General features: G+C 41.9%; 1 protein-coding gene across 7 annotated transcripts in view; it reads left to right on the top strand.

Annotated features, from left to right (window-relative positions):
• The first annotated feature begins 4,154 nt into the window (after positions 1-4,154).
• Positions 4,155-25,104, top strand: part of CDKL5 (cyclin dependent kinase like 5) — a 130,327-nt gene continuing 109,377 nt past the window's right edge. For 6 of the 7 annotated variants that reach the window (XM_072028940.1, XM_072028936.1, XM_027448172.3 and 3 more), the window contains exon 1: positions 4,155-4,293. The gene's annotated coding sequence lies outside the window, so the exon portion shown is untranslated. Of the gene's footprint in view, positions 4,294-20,616; positions 20,781-25,104 lie in introns of those variants that run through there. The other variant, XM_072028923.1, reaches the window with a different exon arrangement.

Genomic DNA, 25,104 nt, shown 5'->3' with positions numbered 1-25,104 from the left:
ATGTCAGCCTAGATGCAATGCTTCGTATATTACTTTTTCATACAAAAAGTTTTAGGATTCTGTTTATAAATGCTGTCTGTAGCAGTGTGGGCTCTCCATCAGGCTTGGCTTAGGATGATAGTAAATTCTAATGCTGCTGGAGAGGAAGGATGATTCTTCTTTCCTATGGAAACCTATTCTCATAGAAAACAGGTTATGAGAGTGAGGGATACTGCTTGTATAGGTGCACATGACTCACTGACACAAGTAGGATAGTCACTGAGTAATGTTTGAATGCAACCAGGAGAGAAAGAATGAGGGAGAAGTAAGGCGGAGAAGGAAAATAGAGTATTTAAGTTTAATGAGAGGGGGGCATGCTCTGGGAAACAGTTTATGGAGAGTTCAGAGAGCTCTGAAAACAAGTGATTTTCAGAAAACAGTCACTGGAAAATAAGAAAATATGGAAAATGTGTGATCTAGCCTACTGTTTTCATCCTGACACCATTACTAGGGACACCTGAACATGATGGGAGGAAAGGGGTGAAGTAAGACGTGATCTATGGGACTGTAACAATGTGTGTCTGTGCCATTATTTGGAGGTGAATCAAGGACTGCAACACTGATGGGGCTAGACATACAGGAATTGCCCTCAGCACTCAAGGCGCAGACCTCTACAACAGAAAGCTGCCTTGTAGTCATGCCATCTTCCCCATTTCTTGCTCCAACCAAATGCTGATATAAAACCATGCATTATGCTCAGGGAGGAAACACCTCGTGGGCAAAGCTACCTACGTGCACACTGAAGGTGCCTATTACACACGGTAAGACATATTAGGGTGAATGAAATCCATTAACCATAACTGGTCATTATTATGGAAATAAAGATGTATGGTTCTTTGAAATGTCAGATTGTCTAAATTACAGTAGGCTGGAAAGAAACATTATTTAACTTTGCTCTGTGTACTATTTTCTTGTCATTGAGAAGTTATAAAAACACATTGACTTCAGACTCATAAAAGAACAACAGAAGCGTCTGATAAGAGCCACCTTATTTCATCAGCAAATACAATGCAAATGATGGTTTGCACACACGGGTGGTTTTCATCAGGTATCAGCACTGTCATAAACACAATAAATTACGATAAAAAGTGGACCCAGTTCAGAATATCCAAACAAATTAAATGTCAACAGCTCATTTATTCCTCTTTGCTTCTGCAAGTCAAAACAGTCACATCCTGATCTTGCGGGTTATAATTAGGCTGAGTCCCGGCTCTGCAAAAGCAGAATGCGTATCTCGCAATCTACCCACATACGTTTAGGAAGCCAGAAGAAAGGGCAGTGGTAATGCATAAGAGGAGTATACAGCAGGTGGCTAAGCACTGTAAGCCTATTTATAAACTAAGAGGCAGATTAGGTAAGTTCTAGATCTCTGGTACTTTTCATAGCCTTAACAAGCCTTCTTGAACACGACACTAAAACTATTTCTTACAGACTGGCACCATTGCTTACGTGACTTCCCCCCTACCGAAGGGCTCTGTTGGGTTTGGAAGAGCTGGGCAATTCTGCCACGGGGCTGCCCAGAAAACCTACATCCCTGCTGAATCCCCACAAACATGCATAGCAGGCAGATCCTGGGGAGCGCCCCACTTGCCAAGTTGGTGGAGGATGGTTGCAGCACCCACCAAACGGAGGAGGAAAAAATCAGTTTGCAGAACTTGCGTGGAAATGATCACGCAGAGGAACAAAGCCATAACTCTTTGATCGTGAGCCCAGTGTTTGAAATGAAATGATCCCATTCAAGAGCAATACTGGCAAATTACACATTTTAAAATACACATTTCAAGAAAAGCTTTGTGAAAGGATGTCAGCGCAGTTACAGCAAACTCTACCACCTGAGAATTGTGACTGTCAGCCTTTATTGCACCTATTAAATATGCAATGCTGCATAGGAAATTTGTGGCAAAACACTCTTTAAATTACTGCTTGCTCAACTGAGAGCATAGTTCCTGGGAAAGCAACAGCCAGTTTGTAGAGAGTAATAATAAAAGCAGCATCACTCCCTTTTGTTGCATTGTTTTCTCTCAAGACCCTAGGAAAGAAACAATATCTATTCACTTCTTCACGGTTTTTGTTTCTTCTGTATGTAATGAAATGTCACTGCAAGCAAGAATAATGAATAATCTGCTCCTATCTGTGTGCCAATTTCTCCACTTTCCAGCTAGGCAAAACTCCCATTGATATTTTTTTTTTTTTTCTGTGTAAAAACTCCTCTAAAATGCTCCGCTCCCCTTTTGCTCCGTGCATTTATGTTTACACCTGTCGGGGCTGTACGGCCAGTGCTGCCCACTTGATATCCTCATGCCTCTCCCCGTACGCCCATCGATGCTTGCGTCCATCACCTGGCTGCAAGTGCCAGTGGCGTGGCAGGGATGCAGCTGGTGAGCAGCCCCTTGCTGCCGAGGCTGTGTAATGTCGTGTAGCCATCGATCCAGTATGCCTGCCGCTGGTGCAGTGACCCGTGCAGGCTCCTCGAGGAGGCACGTGCCTGGCACTTCACGCCATTTCCAGCAGAATGGATCAGACCGCTCCGATCTGTGTGGGATGGCCAACCTGACACGAAGCCAGCTAGCGCCTGTGGGACCAAAGAAGGAACCGGGGCAATCTGGCTGCCTTCTTCATGCATTTGTCTCTGGCCTCGATCACTCCATGCCCCAATCTGGAGTCCCTGAAAAAGTGACACTTAGGTGGTCCAAACTTGGGCATTTTCCTCTCCTTTGTATAGGAAAAATGCCTAAAAACAGCATCTTATTATGAATGAGACCCACTTCTTATTTGTATTCAGAGTCATATATATATTATGACTCTCTCTCTCTATATATAATATATATATGATATTTATATTCATATATATCATATATTCAGAGTCATTTTTCCTATTTTAGTGACTTGGTGGAGTCTAGCCCAGCTTCTCACAAGAAAACCTTCATTATAGACCATGACACATGTCAGAAGAAAGGGGCTTGAGCTCCACACCCATGCCTGATTGGCAAGGGTTCACCTTAGAAAATTCCGTCTTTTTGGCTGCGTGAAATGAGCCTCGAGCTCTTGGAGGCAGTAAACAAAGAGCTGTTGTGCTCTGACATTTCTGTCATAACCACAAGGCGAGGGAGAACAATGTTATTATGAATATATTGAAGAAACCCAGAAGACAAGTGGGCTGTGATATCTGATTTCTGGCATGTAAACTTTGGCCTTGTTAAAGCAGAGCTCAAGACGAAGGTTTCTTACAAAGCATTTTATCCGCTCTATCACGCAGCTTATTGTGAGAAACACCCAAACCCAGGCAGCTCTCAGTAAAAATAGTAACAACAGCATGTCAGTGTGTGAATATGGTTACTTGTGAGAAGCACTGTAGGAAAATAAAATGGTTTTTGTGGAGTTTTAACAAAAAAATCCCCTCAGACTTTGCCACAGCCACGCTCCTGTCTCCTTGTTCTCACAGGAACTCGACACGCACCACCACGTCGCTTACAATCTGGCCTCACATGAAAACGACGAGACACACGCATAGAAGAGAAAAAAATAAAATTGCTTTAATTGCTAGCATATGTCACCGGAAGCTCAGTTCGTTATTTTTGAGCGTTAAGTCGTTTATCTTCGTTTGTAACCGGTAGCACCACTGCCTCCCGTCCTGGAGCCAGCACAGGCGGAGGGGAGCGATTAAGGACCACAACAGGCGTTGGTGATGTACAGAGTGCGAACACGGGTAGCACACTTATTACATTTAGTCAGTAGGGTTATATCTTTATTTAAATTCAATTTAAATTTTTGAGTTATGATTATGGGTAAGGATGCTGGGATCACTGCTGCCCCTGTTCCTGCCCCTGTCACTTGTCCCTGTCACTTGTCACTTGTCCACGTCCCCAGCCCTGTCCCTGTCCCTTGTCCTTGTCCCTTGTCCCTGTCCCCTGTCCGTTGTCCCCCGTCCCCAGCCCGGCCCCGCGGCCGTTGCCCGGCAGCCGCCCGCCACCCGAGCCTGCCGGGAAGGCTGAGGGGAGAGGCGGCGGCAGCGGTGGCAGGCTGACGGCCAGCTCCCATTGGTGGAAATTTACAGAGGGCGGGGCTTGGGACCGGCTCCCCGCCCTGCTATTGGTGGAGCGAGCCGTCAATCCGGGCGCGGGGGCGGGGCGGGGCGGCTAGCGGCTTGCGTTGAGAGGCGGGGGGAGCGCGGCCAAGGGGCGGCGGCGGCGGCGGCGGCGGGGCTGTGAGGGGAGCGGCGGAGCCGGCGCCGATCCGGAGCGGAACCGGAGCGAGGTAGGGGTGCGGGCTGGGGGAGCGAGCTGCCGGCTGCCAGCCCCGCCGGCTGCCGGGGTAGTGGCTCCGTGGCTGGAGCTGAGCGGCGCTGCCCGCTGCCGTTCGCCATCCCCGGGGGGCGTTGGGGGGATTTTTTCCCCCAAAATTGGGGGGGGTGTTGGGGGTAACGCCCCGGCCGTTAAACGGCCGCTCAACGCCTCAGCCAGAGCCGTTGGAGGGGCTGGGCTGCTTTTGTGCGTGCGGCAGGGAGGAGAGGAGGGGGGAAAAATAAAAAAAAAATAAAAAAAAATGAAAAAAAGGCTATTTTTATATATATATAAAATCTACCTGCCCGGAGTAGGAGCACGGAGCGCCATTTTAATAGGTGGACCGAGCGGCGGAGGTGTATCGCCTGCTGCCATCGCGCCCACGCAGCTGGGGGCAGCCTGTGGGAAATGGCTCAATTTGGGGATGGGGATGGGGAACCCCCCCCCCCCCTTAATCCCCTTAATTGGGGTGCCTGTGGATGGGTATGGGGCAGAGGACACCTCTGGGAGCCCCCTCCCAGCCTTATTTGTCAGGGTTTCCCCCCAAAATGCGGCTTTTGCTCAGGGTTGTGTGGGGGTCGTGGCGATGCTGAGGTGCCTTGGGTGTTGCTGAGGTGCAGGGGAGCTGCACTGCATGCGAGGCTGGGGGAAGGAGCGAGGAGGAAAGGGGCAGCGTAGAAGCAGCAGCGATCGCTTGCTGCAAGATGCGAGTGCTACACCCGTGTCTTGCACCTAGGGCTGCTTGGGCTCCTTGCTGTCAGGGCTGAGACCTGCGGCTGAGAGCAGCCAGCATCGCTTAAAACCACACACGTTTAATATATACATATTACATCTCACTTCCAAGTATTACATCTCACGGCCAGCGTTATTGGAACGTCAACAGCTTCAGCGAATCTGATATACGGTGTTGCTCCATGTCAGGTATTTTTATCGTGTCAGCCTCCAAAACCAAATCTAAACCCAGAAGTTCATTTTGCTTCCTTCCTTTTGTCTCACTTTGCAATCAGTTTTATCAAACCTGTTAGCGTTGCAGGTGGTACATTCTGCCTCGTTTCTTAAAGCTGGAGGTGTTTAAACAAAGAAATTGCAGTTCTGTTTTAACGCTCTACGTGGATCCTTCTAGTTTAGCCCAAAAATAATGAGGAGAAAATGCCCTTTGAGGTTCAGGTATTGAAATGTTTACTGTAGCTCTGCACTCTTAACAAAGCCCTCGAGAATATCAATTTCATAAGTCTTTCTGCAGTGAAATAGCCACAGGAAAACATTAAAAAAATGCACGGTTGCTGTGAAGAAAATGTCTTTATAATAAAGAGGTTTGGGTTAGCCTGTTGGAAACTATTATTGGAGAGCTGGTCCAGTTAGCTGTAGTACTAGCGCGGTTTGACACTGGCAGTGGCTATTTCTGTTGTGTGCAGCAGGGCTGTGTGAGTGGGAGGCGAGCTGAGGCTGCAAGAACAAGGTGGAATAAGAGAACAATTTCTATATGCAGGAGGCTCTCTCTCCTATATGAAAAGCCAGTTCTCCTCCATTATAAAAATAGCTATTTATAATGCTGCCTATATATGGACGCTCTCGAAAACCATGCGCGTGTAAGCGTTAGCGTGCTCTCTGGAACACACAATGCTCAGCAGTAGACATCTGGAAGATAGAAAAAACAGCAGTTTTCCTAGGTATTACTTAAATTCTGGACAAGGTATGAGCTCGTATTTATGAGATTTTTTTTGGAGCATCCGTGGTTAATCAGAGCAGAGCACAAACGTGGATCTGCTCTGAAAATGGGCTGATGTGGAAGGTGTGTGAAGGCTCTATGTGCTCATCATGTGAACAGAACAAGAATGGCGTGCATTTGTCATAACTTATTTTTGAGGATTTTAGAGAATTTTAGCACTACATTCATGAGCTAAGCTGAACAGCTCTAGGCTTTCATCTTAATTTCCACATCAGGAGATCAAGGCGAGAGAATGGCCAGTGATGTGCTATAGCTAAAGAATGTATGGGATATAATGAGGAATAGAGTTTATTTCCTGTTTCTGAATGCAGAATTCTGTCTTGAAGGCCACTCTTTGTTCTCTTCCACCTCTGTTTGTTTTACCAGACAATTCAAGGGTTGTACCTTCATGTCTTGGTGCAAAGGGATTTGTTTGTGAATAGTAATAACAGCTTTCTGCATCAGAAGCAGGGAGAATTAATTTCACGCTATAAATTAAAATGAGTATTAAAACAATACATAATGGCTTTCTGGGTGTACTTATTAGAACATCAGCCCTCTTGCTGAGTCTGCCCAGTTTAATAATATTAAATATCAATGAAGGAGAAATGTTGATCTTGTGGATGTTCACAATGCTGGTGTGTCCACCTAGATAAAAAGCCTAAGCTTTTTGTTGTTGTTGTTTATGTGACAATCTCAGTATATTACATGACAATCTCAGTGTATTTCTCTATGACTGTGCTAAATAAGATAGTGAAATAATTCATAATTATCCTGAAAGCACCACAAGGGGCCAAAATAAATTTAAAAGGTTCTGCGTGCCTTAAACTTTGCTGCTGTAGGAACATTGTGGGTGCGCACAGCTGCCCACGTTTTCTTTTTTTCTTCCCTTCTCTGAGGCAACCATGAGAACCCTGTAGGAATAAGCTAGCCTGCCAAGAGCTGCCTTGCCTGTGTCCCTGGGTTATTTTCAGCAAGAATAACCACCTGAATGTACGGGCTTTCAAGTCAGAGTTGTGCTCTGCTTCTCTCTTCATCCAAAGGGCTGGCACCTAAGTTATGTCTAGGTGCAGTGGAATTGAAAATAATCCATTGCGTTGGACTTTATTCCTCTTAAAATGAGGAAAATGTGCATGGAATAAACAGTTACAGTTAATACACGATGACTTTCCATAACGCTTGACTGTGATGCTGGAATGTTTAGGTCTCCAGAAGCTTTTAATTCTAGCTTTAGTGCAATGAGATCCAGTTTTCTATTGTTATTTCAGAAGAGATGTCGGTGTTCTAGCTTGCCTTCAGGCTTGTCCTTCAAATCTGAGCAGGTTGAGCCTTCTTGTGCTGGAATTGCCCCTTAACGTCTTGAAAATTAACCCTTTTCCCAATGCCTTTTAAATAATAGCATAGCTTAATTTAACATTGACATTTATTTTGGAAGAAGGAAGGTGGCACTCCTGAGAAACGGTTGCCTGGCAATACTTAAAAATAAAAATAAAGCCCCCCACCAAATTTAGCCTCTGAAAAAACAAAGCGCGAATCAATTCGTAGCTGAATCACAGTTATGCCAGCCACACAGGGCTCCATTATTCTGCCGAATTGTATCGCTGCCTCTGTTAATCTTTTCTTGCAGATGACTATGGAAATACGGCTGTTAATGGTAACACTGCTCCATTCAACTGAAGGTAGGGGAGGATGTGGCTCAGTAGAATCAAATATTTATTCAACTATTCAATGTGCAAAAAAAGAAAAAATAAATCTTGGAGCTTGAATAGGAAAGCAACCCCCCCCAGCCTTTTCTTCACGGTTAGGTGTCAACATTGAAAAGTCCTACTGGGTTGTAGGAATTGTACGTTCCTAGAGAATTCAGAGAAATGGTTAACACTTGAAGTTTTTTATTATTATTATTTTATTTTATGGTGGAAGGTTCTTATTTAGCTTAGTTTGTTAGAGCTGTGCTTTGTTTGTTCTTGCCATCTAGCAGCCATTTATAAAGCCCTTGTATTTGAGACAGGAACCCGTGGCTCTCAAACTCTTGGAAGTTGGCTTTGCGGTATTGATACGGGTTCATTTATTTTTATTTGGTTCCCATGGAGCTGATAATTTTCTAGGGGTGCCTATCAGGCTCTGAATCACCTGCAGTGCACCAGCTTTACGTTGAGCTTAGTGCTTAGGAAGAGAGCAGCTGCTCGGCTGTGCAGTTGCTTGAGCTGGAGCTGGCGGGCAGCTGCTGGAAGGCACCCCAGCCTCCTCCATCCTCGAGCTCGGGGTAACTTCGTGAGCTGGCTGCTGGCAACCGGAACGTCGGCTTGGTTATTTATCTTTCAAGCACAGAAATTTGGGAATGAAATTGAAACCTGAGGGAACACATCTGTGTTTATAAGCTCCATGCTTAGTGCTACATTTCCTAATCTGAAAAAGGTCCTTTTATTTCCTGGAGGAGATCCACATCTCACGAGCTCTCTGTATTTGCCTACGCGTGCGTCAGCACTGTGCTGGTGTTGGAATAGCAGAAGGTCCAGCATGCCCTGAATGTTGCAGGCTCACCGTGCCTGGTGTGCAGGGCTCTTCTTTTCTCCTCTCCCTTTCATCTGGACAACGCTTCCAAGACAGTGGTGAAGAGGGAGCTGCGCTCTGATGTGAGCCCTGTAGCGGAAAAGCTTCAGAAGCTTGCTGAAGGACGTTGGATATTACTCTGTGCTGGCTTTTGCAACCACTGGTGAGAGCGCCTTGCATCTTGTAGCATATCATGTTAATTGCAAATTCATCGGAGCAGTTTTCCATGACTAAATGTAATGTAGTTTGATTGTTCAGCAGCTTCTGAGATGGTGATTTTTTTTTCTTTTTTTTATATATTATGTTTTGACTATTATCTGAAATAGTAGTGAACCAAACAGCGTGGAAGGTAGGCATCTGTCACAGTCAGCTCTGCTGTTCTTGTCAGAGCTACTACACTTGTTCCCAATTTCCGCCAACGTGCTGTGTTCAGTAAAACTTTACAGTAGCTGAAAACAAATTGCAGGAAAAGTTTCCTCTTCTGTTTTTTATTTTGAGCACTTGGCAGCATTTTGTTTACTCCCTGGAGTCACTTAAGCCCTCTCTACAGCTATTTGTGCGCATGTCGTAAGTTAAACATATGTTCAACTTGAGTTGTATTGCTTATGGAGAAGTGTGTGCGGGATTGGGGCCTGTCAGACTCAGGTTTTTCTGTGACTCAAGCCAGGGGTGAAGAGATCTCGGACCTGTCAAAACATACAGCATCTCGTATAATATGTGAAAATGTTTTTAATCTCACATCTTAACTGGGATGTCAAATTCATATTGTTCAGGCTAGTTGATGGACATACTGGCAGCTCTTAAGTATCTTCTGGGTTGGTAGAGTAGGGGATGGGTAAAGATTTGTGGTAACTTAGAGTTTGCTTTTCATGTTAGGTACCAATAGAAATATTTTAATAATAAAAAATAAAAAAAAAAAATTATGTATAAAACCCCTCATCCAAAAGTTAAAGCTGTTCATTAATCAGAAAGTAAGCAGTTGTCCTAGCAGTGATGAGAGATGTTAATATTTCACTCAGGATGTGGACTTCCCTTAGCGATATCCTTTGTGATTGCTGGGTGGACATTGACTGAAGCGAGGTTATGTATTAGTAAGTATAGAGTAAAACCTTCCTCAGCCTTTTTGCTGCTGTTTTTAATCTGATTATGTGGGGTATCTTGAAGTCATACTTGTCATCAAGATGTTAGAGGCCTATTTCATGCTTTTTAGTTGTTCAGCAAGAGGAATTCCTGGTGGCTTGCTGCTTTTTTGGCAGTGCCTTGTGCATTACAAGGCAGCTCTCCTGTAAAACCTCCCTAATTGCACGTGCGCGCAGAATCTGGGTTCTGTTTGGAAGGGAGCTTGGGAGGCTGTCTGGCTAGGCCTTCTGCTCAGAGCAGTGTTTTCATTAAGATATATATATATATATATCCCTGAATATTTCTATATATATGTATTCCTGAAATATCAGTAGGGAGAGGTTGTGTGAAATTTACACTTTCTTCTCCCTTCACAACACCTTCACTATGCTATGCTTGCTTTAATGGCACTGCTGCATTAGCTTCCTTTGAGCACTTGGGAGGAGAGTTGCAGCCAAAAAGAAACAAATGTGTTGGGTGCAAGAACATTTTTCTTTTTTTCTTGTTGACTCAGATTCCCTCCCTTCTTTTTTCCTGCTGTTAATCTGCAGCATGAACAATGTTGTCATCTGCTTGTTTGCTTAACCTTGGCAAAAATATTTCCAGCCTTCCTTGGCAGCAAAGGAAGTTCCAGTATCCCCAAATCTACCACTCCAGCCAAGTTCATGTAGTAGGTTGTTGTCTACCTTTAAAAGCAACAACAACAAAACGAACCAAAAAAATCCACCTTCACCTTAACTAATCCTTGTATGAAAACACCTACACGGAGTCTACACTCACTTCAGAAGTTTCGTGCCTCAAAAACTTGAGCCTACCTTATGGACCTCTTCACACATTCCTGATCCATCTGTTTATCTAGCACAGCTTCTTCTCCATCTCTTCACACAGTCTTAGGCTGTTGAAATGCAAGCCGCCTTTGCAGTTCCTTTAATTGGTAGTAGGCTTTCTTTACTTTCCTACATCTTTCCATGTTTTGTCAAACACAGGATTTTGGGGTGTTTTTTTTTTTCTCCTTTTTGTTGGCATTATTATTACAAAGGATTTTAAAAATTATATGTCATTATGATGTTTTTAAGCAACCATTATTTTTCTACTTAGCTGTGAAATCTTGTTTGGGTACAGCTTGTGTTTCGAGACAGTTATTTATGGAGCACGGTAGCAGTGCATCGTGATGCACAGTCAGTGCTGGGTTGATCCAGTGAGTCTACAGGCTAAAGCTACTACTTTATGCACTATAGCCTATTATAAACCAGAAAACCTTGATGCAGGGAGTGGCTAGGGCTGACGGTGTGCTTTGTGGAACAGGTGGGACTTGAAAGCCTTAATTTAGTTTGAGGGAAGGGCGTTTATGCAGTTGCTCCATCTGTCCATCCATCTGTCCACTAGCTCGTCCTCCCACCCTGCCCGTAACTTCTGAGCCACTTGGTCAATTTTTAGCCAGCTTTGGGCGAGGGGCGGTGTTCTCCTACTCTGATGCAGCCATCCAGGCCTTATGGAAACAAGCAGATGGTTAGAGAAGAGAGACTGGGCAAGAAATGGGCATCTTGGTTTGTGCGTGTCTGTGGTCAGACTCTACCGAGGCATGTTGCTTGCAGGCCTCTGGGCAAACTAAAGGTAATATGGAAAGCAGGAGAGATGTGAAGCTGTTGTGACAGATGATTTCGTTATATATATGTGTAGGATATCATAGGGGTGATTTGGGGATGCTGTGCTCATGGGTGGCCATGGGACCTGGAGTTGTGGAAGGCCTGTTTGGTGCTGCCTGACATAGGTTATGCAGAAGGGTAGCTGAAGTGTTTAAGGAGTTTCTCATCTTTAAAGGAATTGTGGGGAGGTTGTTCAGTTAAAACCTATCATGAAGAACAGGAAAAAAGGAGAGAACTGCAGGCAAAACGTCGTCTCATGTACGTGGGTAAGGGATGGTGCATATCCTACAAAACTGGGGACAGAAATATGAGCTGGATGCAGGAGGAAGAGTGGCAGCCAACCAGGAGGAACTTCAGATGTGGAACCTTGTATATAAAATGGTGTGTGTGTGTCTGTGTGTGTGTGGCAGAGGTCCTATAGCACAGCAAAACGAATTGAGGTCACTGAAATACTTCTTGAAAAACTTGCAGAGCTGAAATGCCTTGTATGCTTCAGGGTTTCAAGAATTCTTTGACTTCCACACAACAAATTGGTTACTTGACTTGCTTTAGAAACTATTTATAGGTGTTAGAAATTAAAAACAAATTTCAGTGTGAAGGTGCCAGCGTGGGACGCCCACAGCAATAAGAAAACAGGATTCTCAGAAGGTGAACCTTGACTCTGCTTTTCCTAACCAAATAGCTGTTCTGTTGTTTGGAGATCTTTAAAAACTTCAATAAATGCTGTGCACATTGATGTTTTAATTGCCTAAAACTCTGTGAATGAGCAGCGTATTTGAAAAACATGGCCTTACTTCTGTCAGCATCGTTGTTTTTTAGTTGCTTCTGCTGACTCAAATTGTGACTCAGAAAAAAAACAACAACACAACACATGTATGCTCGTAGTTGATTTGTTTGAAACTTGGGATTATTTTAGCTCTAAGTCTGGGCACTGAGAGATTTATTTGTATTTTTTTTCCTCATGGGGTAAATCAAACTTTTTTTTCTTCCCTTATGGGGTAAGTCAAACTTGTCTATACAAGTAACAACAATATGCAGCGACTAAAAGCATGTTGCAAATGTGCATGGATGAGGGGAGATAGGAAGGTTTTTGTATTAAGGCCAAAGCCTACTCGGCTTTGATCATACAAAGAACTGAACAATCCTGGGAGGCCAGGAAGCCCGTCCTGTATTTTTCCACACCAGTAAAATGGGTGACCTTTTGTGTGTCTGTTCCAGTTACATTCACTTAAAATAACGTTTGAGCTATTGTTGGCTGTTCCACTGGAAATGAAATGGCAGATCAAGCTTGTTAGCTTGCTCTTCTTCAAAGAAATTGACAATGAAGAAATGTGCTGTCCTTTCAAATAATTAGCCTACATCAAGCTTTAATGCTAGTGAAGAAAGGTGGTTCAACTACAGGAAACGTGAATAAATTATTTTACTTAGTGAACTTTATTTTCTTCCTTTAACATCAACAGTTACGTGATTTTTTTAAGTACTAGTTCTTACAAACACTTTAGCATCTCAGATTTTTAAAAAATTATGAAAACAGTAGTTGCAGTTCTCACTTTGTTACTGTCAAACTTCTCATGGATTTATCTTACAGTGCTTAGGATTTAGTACAACTTTTTGCTCAGTTCTTGAATTTTGCTCATTGGTTTTATTTGTGATTTCTTTTTACTTTGTGAAGTGCAGTGGTAGTTACAAAAGAAGAGTCGCTGCCAAAATGCGAACTTCATGTTCTGTGCACCTTTCCCATCCAATAAATATACATAGCGCCAGATTTATGGAATGACTTAATAAAATATACAAAGGCAGTGGTGTGGGTTGTGTAATTCATGAAAATAAGAATGTGGGTTTGTACTGTAAAATCTTTGGGGCCGGGGCTGTATGATGGGATCCCAATCCTACTTAGTGCTTATGGAAGTTGCTGCAGAAATAGTTGTGTGGTGAATGCTGTACCAAGAAATTGCTACGATTTTTTTCCACCTATTGCAAATGTAAGTAATCAAAAAGGAAAAACACTATTTTCTATCTTTAAAGCTCTGTTTGAATACAGTACTGCGAATTTGGTAGCAGAAGCAGGGATGGAAGCAGGATGATTTTGCTGGGTACACATACAGGTTTCTCATCTGCTCTGGAGCCCTGATGTGGGAGAGCTGGGCATCGTGTGCCAGGAAGGAACATGTGCTTTCTGTTGGGCTACATGGCTGGGAAGGGTCGAGCACAAAGCTGTTGAAGATTGCCTCTGTGCACAGGGCTCCTGCTCGTATTCAGCCCTCCTGCCGGGGACAAAATTGCCTGCACTTGCTGCATGCCACCCCTGGAAGTATGCACGGGGCAGCAGGAGCTGTCCTAATGCTCGAGGGGAAGCATTGCAATAGAGCTTTGAACCAGGGAGCTGCAGGTTGAGCTTAATGCTCAGCGTGGGATTTGACAGCTCTGCATCTAGCATGTGTATTTGGGCGATGTTAATTTATGGGCTCTGTTAATCCTTGCACAGCTCATTTGTATCTCTTGCGATGAAAATCCAGTCCACCTGTGAAGCTGAAGTAATTGGGTTTCATTTGAGGTAAAATGATAGATGAAGATGAAAATGGACCTCTAGAATCAATTACTTTTCCAAGACGGATGGTGAATCTTCCCCAACTTTCTTTTCCTTGTCTGATAGTCTTCAGCATTTTATTGAGGAACTGCAGGACAGATTAAAAGAAATTGGAGGCTTTCATATTCATTTCATATGGCAGACTGGTGGTAAAGGTTCTCTGCCGAAAACCAGAAATAAATTTGAACGCGATGTGAATCGCTTAATGTCTGCCAGTGCCTGATAGTTACACAGAACAGATTTTCATCATGATACTACAGCAGAAGTGGCATTATAGTACGCTTTAATTTAGAGTTTAAATCCAGAAGCAGAATGGCAGAAGCTGAGATTTGTTCTGACATATAACACCAGTTGCACAAAAATGCTTTTGTCTGGTTGTGTTTTGCAAGTGAAAGCAGAAATATGTTACCGTTAGCATGGTGTGTGATCGTGTCTGGATTCTGTGGGGCTGATGGTGGAACAGCAAATGATGCAGGACAAATAAGTATCCGTAGGCTAGAGAAATTGCTCTTGTGCTTGCTCTAAGAATTAGTATAAGGGTACAAAAATACACAAAATATATGGCTAATGTGCCAGGGCTTTAAATACAAATCAAACTTTTTTTTTTTTAAATAAAAATAGATTTTAAATTACATAAAGCCTTATTTCATACTTCACTGAATCTAGTTTGGCTGAGAAGCAGCTCTAAGGGAGGTCTTGCTGCTGTGTCCAGTACTAGTGCATGCCACTGGTTCTCATATGGACCAGCTCTACAGTCATTTATGGTCCTGCAGGTGGGACTGACAGTGGTAATGTATTGATGCTGTTTTTAAAATTATTATTACAAGGAGTATACCTTGTATATATGCCTTTTATTTTTACTACTTAAGAAACAGAGATGACAATGTAGTGCAAACAGCTTATTTTCTCCCTTTTTTAAGGAAATTGGAAGCACTCATACAAAAGCCACAGCTTATATTGAAATTTCTATCCTTTAAACATGCCTCCAAAACATGTGAAATGAAGAGGAATGATCCAAATGGTGTGTAGAATACAGCAACACGAAGGGGAACCTTTTAAAATCACTTTCAAGGAAGTCTTCTGCTGGAATATAATCATACCAGATTACTTTTTCAAATAATTTCTTCAGCTTTGATAAGTCATCTTACCTTTTATCTAATTAAATGAAGTAGTTATTCTTTTCAGGCATTGTTCCTCAACAATACAAAGCAAAATAATATATGGTGGGCTTGTCAGCTTTGTACTTGTTGTAAAGCATCTTAACGAGTTCTAATAATTCCACCTGAGAAAAATAATACTGCTGTTTAATTAATAGCAAAAACAAATCATTGGAAAAGGAGAGACATAGTTAAATTACTCTTTAAAAAAAAAAGTCTAAAGCAGGTGTGGAGCAATTGCACTGCAGTAACTGAGAGAAGTGTCGTCTCCTAGAAGGAGAAACACAAAATACATTTACAAATTGACTTTGAGGAAAGCTGTCAGTAGTGGGGTGAGAATACTGTGCCTGTGTTAGTGATGTTGGGTACAGCTGTGATTGCAGCATTTAAAAAAAAAAAAAAAAAAAGGAATATAAGCCAAGATATCAACTGGACTAAATTCCAGATGAGTAAGAATTATGAATCTGAGAAAATCAAAACCTCTTGCTTTCCTGTCTCTTTTGGTAGAAGCTGCAAACTTCCTGAACTGTGTCTGAACTCATGGTGTGGTTTTCACCTTTGCTTGCCTCTCTTCTACTGTGGTCAGGGTGCTGCCTTTGTTCCTCATATACCACTGTTCATATAGTGTCGTTTATACCCTTTAGAGGTAGAGGAATGGCTGGTGTTTTCTTTGACACCTATTGGTAATGATTAGTTGAGGATGTACTCATTCGAGTAGCCCCTCTGCAAAACAAACAGATGGGATTTCCTCACCTCTCAGTGTATGGCAGTGCTGTGAGCTATCCCTGCGTTGTGCTCCCTGCTGATGAGGCACAACTTAATTGAGCTGGAAGATGCTAACAGCGCAAGTCCTTCATCTATTCTACTTAAGACACCTGGAAGGAAAACTTAAGTAGAAACAAGTTTTGCTGGTGGATGATTAGGCATTTTAGGCAGATTTTGCAGCTTTGTCAATGGCCTGAGTCGGGGCGCTCTGGGGACTCCCAGGAGAGAGAGTCACTGTGCCTGTCTCTGTGCGTCGGAAGTTGTTTGGAGCTGCCTTTGTTTTTTTAATTAAATTACAATTTCTTGTTTCAGAGCATTCGAGATTACTGAATAGAAACCAACACAAAAGGCTCCCTAGGTTGTAGGCTACAGTTAAGCTGGAGTACTGAAGTAAGCTGGGATCACTTTTCACTGTTAATTGCTATTTCTCCTTAGAAGTTCCAGTCATTTATCCTTTGCTGTGCTTTCATCCATTTATATTTAAAAGATGAAAGCTTAGGAAGGTTCTTCTGGATTTTTGCTTGTGATTAGTGACAAGTGACTTGTTTTTTGTATTAGAAATACAAACAGTTCGATTGTCTTGCATTTTTGCTTCGCTGTTGCAGTTTCACAGAACCTTGCAGGGTCTCATTTCTTGTTGGAAAATATTGCTCAAATTTTGAGTGGCTAACTCTTAATAATTTATATTAATAAAGATTGCTGTTTTATGCTGAGATTTGCTTTGAACAAGTGTCCTTTTTTATAGGACCTTTTGTTGAACCTCCAGAATGTCTGATTAAAAATCTGTCATAGAAATGTTTTTTTTTTTCTGTGTGACTTTTCTCCTTTAGGATTGCTGTTGTTGAACAGGGCAGTTGTTGAACGGTGTAAATTTAGGAAGTGCATGGGGATAGAGATTGCTTTACCTATTAACAATAATTATTTTAATGCGAAGACTAGGTTTGATTACTCTCTGCATTGTTTGAGTTTTCAGATGCTTTTCAGTAGCTTAAATGTTGATTCTAGAAATTGCTGGGATGGACTGCTGCTTTTTTTTTTTTTTTTTTTTTCAGTAAGGCTTTGTCCTTGCTGCTGATGAATATTAACCAAAGAGCTTTGAGTTCTTCTCCCACAACCATATTTGCAGTGGGCACTTAATAAGTGACTGTAGTAAACATTAGGAGTTGGATCTCACGGCTCTTTTGTACCCAAATTCACTGTGTGCAGAGAGATTAGGTGGTTTATCATCTCACCTCTCCCAGTTTGCTAGAGAGAGTAACAACCCCAGTGCCGTACTGAAATACATGCGTTTTTTGTCATACATCCAACAGTTTTATTCTAAATAGGATACAAAAACCCTGTATGATCTTCATAGCATTTTTTTTCCTGAAGGCTAAAGGTCTGATAGTAGCTAAGTCATACTTACATAAACTTTACCTTTCAAGCTTTGTCGTTCAGTTATACTCCTGTGTAAGAGGAAGTCAGAAAATGTCTCTTTATTATAAAATATGCAGGTGGTGTATGGTTGGGTTTAAGCAATAATTAACTAATGAGGTGATAGAATGTGGAAGTATAAGAGGGGAATCATGCTTATGAGAATGGAGGTGGTATTTTTTTCCCCTGTAATACAGCTATAAAAGTATCTTACAAATACTATACTCAGGAACAGCAGGCTAATTTTCTTTTCCAACAGTGGGAAATAACTCCTTAAGTGAGATCTGCCGTTAAACCCCATTTTACAGACAGCTTCATCTCTGTTCTTGAAATTTCCAGTGTGGGTTATTCCGTTCCTTAGGCTTCTGCAGTTCTGCGCTTTTTTTGTGTGACTTCTGCAAATGTCAGTTAGGGAGGGGGGAAAAAAAAATCTTGGTTGGGAAAAATCCTGGTGAAATATCAAGCTCAACACTTCAGTGTTTATTTTAGCAATAAAATTTAAGAAGTTCGCTCTTAGATGCCAGATGTGCGCCGTGTCAAGTTGGAATAGATAAAACTGTCACTCTGTGCTGTACATACAGTCAGTGGGGCAAAAAAAAACATGTATAAACTTGACTTCATTTGTTTTTCTGTGAAGTTGAATGCCTGCCTTTGTTAAATAAATTGCACTGAATTTTGTAATACGTAGTATCAGATTAGACGGTTACTTTCTGACAAATAGTCCACTCATGATACAGAAATACTCTGTTTTATAAATGCAAAGTGATCTTAAGGGAAGAAGACTTGTATGATGTGTGAGATTTTCATCTTTGTTTTTTTCTTACATTGCCAATTTTTTTCTCCCCAAATGTACTTTTGAACCTCTTCAGTTGTAGTATAAAGGAAGATCATTGCCATAAGTTTCAGAAGATGCTATGTTTTTATCAGTTGATTTAAAAAAAAAAAAAAAAAAAGACAAACTAATGAGCCACTTGTCTTTTTTCTCCTGCTGCTTTTGTGACCGTTACCTTCAGGTGATATTTGCAATACACAGTGAAACTGTAGAGAATAAAAATATCTAGCCTCGCTTTTTTGTTTGGCTTAAAGATGTGGCTGTGATAGTTTATCCATAATGTACGGTAATAAATTGCGGTACTGAACTAGAACTATTCCCCAAAGGCTTATTTACTGCCAGGTGCCCAAGAAAACACAGAGTGATGCAAGGTTTTGAAAAAGTAAATCATGCTTTCTGCACAGGAAGCCTATCTGAAATTAACGTTAAAAGCTGATCCTTGTTTCAGATGGGATGAGTATGCATTGATCTTTACTTTGAGTTACTGAAGAAAATGTATGTATTATTTAAGATCCTCTCTTCTCACAAGGCATGGATTAAGTTATTTGGTGGTGAATATTGGTCTCTATTGTAAATGTCCTGTCTGTGCTACTGGATGCAAATACACTGAAGGATCAGTGTAACAGTAATTTGTTGCAGAGAGCCAAAAAGGGTTACTGTAGTTTGGACAATGCAAATCTGCAAAAACTAAAGAGGCTAAAGGCTTCTTTAAAGACTTAAGCAGATTAGAAATGTTCAGTTTAATTCTCAAAACTTAAATGAGAGTATCTCAATATTGAAACTGTTGAATTTTAGAACAATAAGGAAAAGAAAGGGAATTCTTTTTTATAAGTTTGTTTCATGTAGAAAAAGCCTGTGCAACAATTGTGCTATTTTCCATTTCCTTCCCTCCCCCCCACTTGCTCGGCTCCCCTTTTGGGCTAGAAGTCCTAATTCAGCGCTGTAGCTGAATTGCTCCACTTACCAGCACTGCCTATGGTAAAATGAGAATAATCACTCATGACTACATGCAGTCAGAAGAACAGGGATAAACCGTGGCTGGAGCTATAATTTAATCACTTTGGAAATTTCTAGGTTCCTGTGTTCCTTCAGACAGCACTTGAGCCAATTCTCGGTGTTCAGGAAAAGCAACCTGAAACTGGGTTGCTCTGGAGCACCCGAATTGTGCTCAGCTTCACGTGAGCTGCTGGAGGTGAAATATATATAACCTATAACCCTTTGCTGGCTCCTCTGGGATTTGAGCCTTTTCTCCTGACATTTGAGCATCACTCAGCTTTGTGGCCTCTTATTAATGAATGAAGCATTTTTAGGAAAAAAAACCAAACATGTATAGTTGAGTCATTGCTTGGTCTTTTTGCATTAACAGTCGCAACTGTTGGTTAGCGAAGGAAGATTCGTTTTCAGCTTGTTCTGTTCCCTAAAGCTGTACTCATTTTACCACGAGCTAAGACTAATAGCATGTAAGTCTGGGAGTAACTACTGTAATCAACTGCTTTAGTCTGCTACAAGCCAATTTATAAAATTTCACTCAGCGATTTGTGTTGAAAGGATGATAACCTGAATTTCGAAAGAAACTGATTTTTAATCTGCATTTGGTGAATAATCCTTGAGTTAAATGGCCCTTCTTACCACTGTCTTGCTGCCAAACGATGGCCTTTTTAGCTTATGGGCTGTGTTGGGAAATGGCTTTGATTTCTTCAGAGTGCACAGAACAGGACTGTGCTGAAGCCTAGATTTGAGGCAGAGGTTATTTGACTTGAGCACAAGGAGGACACTAGGAGGTTTGGGGGTGTCTGTGTGGGAGAATATTTGGGGGAATTGTCTTCACATAGAAATCAGATGCTGGATTTAGTAGACCTGTGGCCATAAATGTGTAGCTATGTCAGTGTTATAGGAAGGCTGGGTCTTCAAAGGCCCCATGGCTGAGGCACGTGGCAATGCTTCATGCAGACTTGTGCAACGTTACTGGTTCCACAAATCTTTGAATTAACTACAGTCAGCAGATCTTACCAGTATTAAGGATCCACTTTTGGTTAAAAAAAAAAAAAACAAACAAACCCCTAGGAGCATCTGAACGTGCATAGAGAGGTTTCAGTAGCATTCGCTCCTTCCTGTAGCATGATGCTTTTTATTTTTTTTTTTTATTTTTTTTTTTTGAAGATGCTGCCTGTTTTCTGTGTGTCTGGTGAAGGAGGGAGATCTGAAAGATACTGAGAATTTGGGTACCTGGATGTGGTGATTGACTCTCAGGTCTCTACTCTGGTTCTGTATTTAGCAGATACTTTTTTGAGGGTTATGAATAAGATTTTTACTCTCCTCACTTAAAATCTAAATTTATAGCAATGAGAAATGTTTTAACCAAGTCAAAAAGTTAAGATGATACTCAAGGAAGGTGGAAGGACCAGAGCTAGAAGCAAATAGAGGAGGAAAAATAACCTTATCCTTCCCTGCCCATAAAAGGGAGAGTAGGCGATTAATTGGTGTTTACTTTGTTTTCACGTAGATGTTTTGGAAGTACCAGTTCTACCATTGCTCGAGCTGCAAGTCCTGTGCCTGGCTGTTCATTCTGTGAATCCCTGGTGAATCAGAGTTTTGCTTTAACAGGGAAGGTCTGGCTGTTCATGTCCCTCTTCCAAGTATATAAATACTGAGGGAGCTGGCAAGATGTCATCCATTTCCTAATGGTGAGAAGTACTGTAGCTGCCTTCAGAAATTCCTCAAGCAATTCTACATAAGGAATTTTCTAACTGAAGTTGTCTAGTTCTCTTTTTTTATATACATACTATAATAACTGCATTACATGATGTAGATCTTCAATATTAATGTGGAAGAAGCTGTGTGCATTAAAATTGCTTCATTAGTAGTCCTTTTCATCAGCATTTAGAGGATGTCATAAGTGGATCGTATTTTATTGTGAACAGGATGGAGGAATTTGAGGCTACTGAAACTTTAGGAACCTGAGAAAGAGAGAACTACTCTTAATCCATTCTGGTGGGGGTAAAGTCATGGTGATGAGAGCCATAAGCAGGACAGAGGTGATAGTTTGAGTGTCACCTGTACACTGTTTGAGTGTACACTGCAGAAGAGTCATAAATATACTTGGAGTTGGGCAAGCAGTGAGAAGGCAAAATTTTGTTGTTTCTGTGGGAATGAAAATAGCCGCTCTGATCCCTTTCAGTAACTTCTCACTGAAATCTTTTCTCTTTTTCGATGTTCAAAATAGTAAACTGTAGTAAATTTTCTTCATCTCTAGGACAAATTAAAAACCTAAAGTCCTGAGAGGACCATGAAGCATTGAAGCATTTTCATACATTTAGTTGGCAGTTTCATCAGTGTCCGGCTTGTAAGTCTGAGGGTTTTTACAGCACAGTAGTCTGACTTCTATTCCACAGTGTTTTGTTATTGCTTTTTAGACTTGACAGTATTCTCTTTATAATGCAAAGTAGAGAACTTGAACAGCTAATAAGTCATCTGCTATTAAAAAAAGAAAAAGTCACAAGGGCTAATACACTGGTAAGGCAAACCCAGCTAACCTAGAATGTCCTGAGCAGTTGTTCTGGGCTGCAGCATCTTCAAAGAATGTTAAAGTTTATCTTTTATCTCCATCTTATTTTCACAGTCAAAATAGCATAGCTCCTGTTGCTTCTTCTGGCATAGGAAGCTAGCCCAGTGAAATCATTCTGTTCCTGGGGGCCTCTAAGAGGGATCATTAAGTAAAAATCTCATTACCTTTGTCTTAGCATTTTGGCCGTGGAACTTTATTTCAAGACAAAAGTTGTAATTGCTGTTCCATCCCTGAAAATCACAGCCATTTGTGAACGTTTGCCAAAATTACTTGCTGTTGTGCTATGCACAGAAGCATCAACTGCACTACATTATGCAACATAACGAATTGGTTTCTTGAATATAGAAGACACGGGGAATAAAGAAGCAAAGCTATTTGTTGTGTTTTTTGTTCTTCTTGTGGTTTTATGTTTTTTTTTCCTTTAGAGGAAGATAAAAAGAAATCCTCTGAAAATTCAGAAGACTGTTTACATTGAAAGAACAGCTAACTGACCTTCAGCAGAGACAAGATCAGCAATACTGTGTTTACGTAAACTCTTGGTTTACACATGTTGGGACAGAGGGTAGCAATGCTTAGAAAACTAATAGCTGCCTCGAAGAAGTACGAGAACGTTAAAATGTAGGAGTTAACCATGGACCAAGACACTGTAGGGAGAGGTCACATAAACACGTGGAGTTTTGCACTCCTCCTGTCCATTTGAGAAATGCTTTCCTGTTTTCTGTGTAATACCATACACCATAGTCTTAGGAGAACTCCAGAAGTGTTTCGGTATTAGAGACTGGAAAGCACCTTTGGAAATCCAAGACCTGCTCAAGCCAGGTCACCTAGATCTGGTGATCACTTAGAACCTGTTGCTCTATCTCAAGGTGAGGGCTTATAATAATAGCAATTAATTCTGACTCTTAGAGTTTTTGATTTAAAACTTTGACTTTTGTGGTGGTTCTTGGACCAATTTTGTGTGGTTTTATTTTTTTTTTTTTAATCTCTATTGTGGTTATGGATCTTTTCTAAGAAGATGTGTTTTCAGAAGTGAAGGTTTAAGATTCATTTAATCTTGTCTGAAAACAGCATTCGAATGCTTCATAAAATCCCGTAACCTGTCGTCGAATGACCTTGAAAAGTTACCTGAATCTAAATGTCACTGAACCAGTTGCTGCACTTCATTTGGTTTTCAAATTTGAAGGGAAAAAAATCTCCTGATCTCCAGCTTGAGGTGCACCCTGTTTATTTCGCTTGTATTCTGGAAGTGCAGTGAATGACTAAGGAGAACGTCTGAGCATTTTTTCCTCAGCTGTCAGTGGTTCACAGATGTTGCTTATGCAGTTACGAACAGGGTTGCTCAGCAGCTTATAATCTGATCACAAGGCACTACCATATTTTTTTCAGTCTCACAAATACACGTTCAACCTGCAGCTGGTTAATTAGCTCTTAAGCAGTTCCTCTGTAATTCATTGGTAAACTCTGCTTGTTTTCTGTCTGTGGGTTAAGCTTCTGAACTAACAAAACGACAAGAAGAGCATAACAAACTTCTTGATGTGGTGACAATGATGAGAGCAAATGGGTTATTTTATGGCAGCATGCTCTGCAATCTGTATTTTTAATATCAGAGGTGTGAGTTTCCTAAAGATTCTCACCATGAACAGGCAATTTTTTTTTTTTTTTTTTGTGAAATTACCATGGTGATCAAGTAGATTGTGGAGCACAGTGAAGAAATACCTTTTTCCAGTTTATGAGTTGAGAATAGGAGGTTCTGGGAACCCATGGAAGGAGCAACTGACATCATATACCTGGGCTTGTGCAAAGCATTTGGTACTGTCCCACATGGCGACCTTGTCTCCAAATTGGAAGGGCATGGATGCGATGGTTGGACCTCTCGGTGGGTAAGGAGTTGGCTGGATGGTTGCACTCAAAGAGTTGAGGTCAACACCTCAATGTCCAGGTGAGATCAGTAACAAGTGGTGGTCCTCGGGGACAAGCACTATTTAACACTATTTGTTGGTGGCATGGACAGTGGGATCGAGTGCACCCTCAGCAGGTTTGCTGATGACACCGAGCTGTGTGGTGCAGTTGGCATGCTGGAGGGAAGGGATGCCATCCAGGGGGACTTTGAGAGGTGGGCCTGTGTGAACCTCACAAGGTTCAACAAGGCTAAGTGCAAGGCCCTGCTTTTTGTCCAGGACAATTCTAAGCACAAATATGGGCTTGGGGGAGAATGAATGGATTGACAGCAGCTGTGAGGAGAAGGACCTGGGGGTGCTGGTTGGTGAGAAGCTTGACATGAGCTGGCAATGTGTGCTTGCAGCCCAGAGAGCCAACTGTATATCCTGGGCTGCATCAAAAGCAGCATGGCCAGCAAGGAGAGGGAGGTGATTCTCCCCCTGTGCTCTGCTCTCATGAGACCCCACCTGGAGTCCTGCCTTCAGCTCTGGGGCCCCAATGGTTTTTAAAAGCTTTAAATGGCTAAAAGAGGGTAGATCTAGGTTAGATATTCAGAAGAAATTCTTCACTCAGAGGGTGGTGAGGCCCTGGCACAGGCTGCCCAGAGAAGCTGTGGATGCCCCATCCCTGGAGGTGCTCAAGGCCAGGCTGGATGGGGCTTTGGGCAGCCTGGGCTGGTGGGAGGTGTCCCTGCCCATGGCAGGGGGGCTGGAACTGGGTGATCTTTAAGGTCCCTTCCAAACCATTCTGTGATAATCAGGTTCAACCATTAATTTAGGGCTACCAAGTGTGCTGTTAAACCATGTTCATAAGCATCTACGTGATTTCTGTTAATGTCCTGTGTTTTATCACAACAGTTTCCATCCATGGCTGGAGTTCTGAACTTTCTAACCTAGTCCTATTTCATATATATGTACATGACAGTTAGTCTTATCAGCCATTTTTCCTTTCTCTCCTAAATGCACGCAGGCCATGTAGCGTGAATGTAACATGAGAAAACTTCTTTGCACTCAACTGCTTATTTTCCAGTGTTCTCCTCCCTTTGCGACAGCAGTTTGTCCAACAACTTTTATGCTGCTGTTGCAATTCACATGTTACTACTGAGGCTGACTTGCAAAGCATAGTGTTTGTCAATACAAACCACAGTGTATCTGCAAAGATCGCTGTTGGTATGGGAAAGTATGGATCAGAACAATGCTCTGTTTGTAAGGTGTTGCTGTTGACACAGAAGTAATAATACTTAGTAATTCTTCACCATGGCATTATAAATCTGTTCAAATGTCCATCTATTCTTGCGGTGTTCTGCTCTGTAATCCTAAAGCAAGAGTTAAAGGTGTATGAAACTGGATCACAGGGAATTTAATACCATGTAAGTCCTTAGTATACATCGAAGCAATGAGTTAGACCTGTGTGAGTCTGTGTTGGGGTTGCTATGGGGGATGCAATTTTGTGAAACACATGGGACACAGCAGTGTTTGTACGGAATTGCTGTGTGGTAGTCTGTT

The sequence above is a fragment of the Anas platyrhynchos genome, chromosome 1 (genome assembly GCF_047663525.1).
Source record: "Anas platyrhynchos isolate ZD024472 breed Pekin duck chromosome 1, IASCAAS_PekinDuck_T2T, whole genome shotgun sequence".
In the NCBI taxonomy this organism is placed as follows: Eukaryota; Metazoa; Chordata; class Aves; order Anseriformes; family Anatidae; genus Anas; species Anas platyrhynchos.
The sequence above is the reverse complement of the archived record's forward strand: the minus strand, read 5'-3'. Positions and strand labels throughout refer to the sequence as shown.